Below are 551 nucleotides of genomic sequence, written 5' to 3'. Positions count from 1 at the left end.
CTGACCTGTCCACTCCAGTGGCATAGGGCTGTGAGGAGACAGGGAAGCAGGGGAAAGAATAGGGCATGAGGAGGAGTTGCTGTTGTAGAGAGATGCTCTGAACAAGGACCTGAGTAAAGGGAGGAATGGAGACCTGTCCCCATAATCTGCACACATGTGAAAGCCCTGAGATGGTATTTTCATAGTACAGTCCAGGAATAGGGAGGAAACCAGGAGGTTAGGAAGAAAAGTCACATAAATGGCTTGGCCCCTGTTTTGAGTAAGATTGGCACCATCACAGGGTCTTGAATAGAAGAAGAATGAGGCTGACCTAAGAAGTCACTATGGCTGCTGTGTAAATAGGGGAACTGCAATGGATGGAGCCAGGTGCTAAGCCGCACTGTGACAACAGGTGTATATGCAGGCAGTGATGGCAGCCTGGATGTGCTGGTAGCTATCGGGTCAGTAAGAAGTAGCTGGAGGCTGACATGTGTACAAATGGAGCCAGGAGGATGGAATCCAGCCATTCCTGGTGACCCGGGCAGCGAGGTCAGGGATGACTTGGAGAACTG

General features: G+C 50.8%; 1 protein-coding gene across 1 annotated transcript in view; it reads left to right on the top strand.

Moving 5' to 3' along the window:
* Positions 1-551, top strand: part of ZNF692 (zinc finger protein 692) — an 8,327-nt gene that overhangs the window by 5,231 nt on the left and 2,545 nt on the right. The gene's annotated exons all lie outside the window — the stretch shown is intronic.

The sequence above is a fragment of the Otolemur garnettii genome, unplaced genomic scaffold (assembly GCF_000181295.1).
Source record: "Otolemur garnettii isolate 467f Iridium unplaced genomic scaffold, OtoGar3 scaffold00345, whole genome shotgun sequence".
In the NCBI taxonomy this organism is placed as follows: Eukaryota; Metazoa; Chordata; class Mammalia; order Primates; family Galagidae; genus Otolemur; species Otolemur garnettii.
Note: the sequence above shows the minus strand (reverse complement) of the source record. Positions and strands in the feature narration are given on the sequence as shown.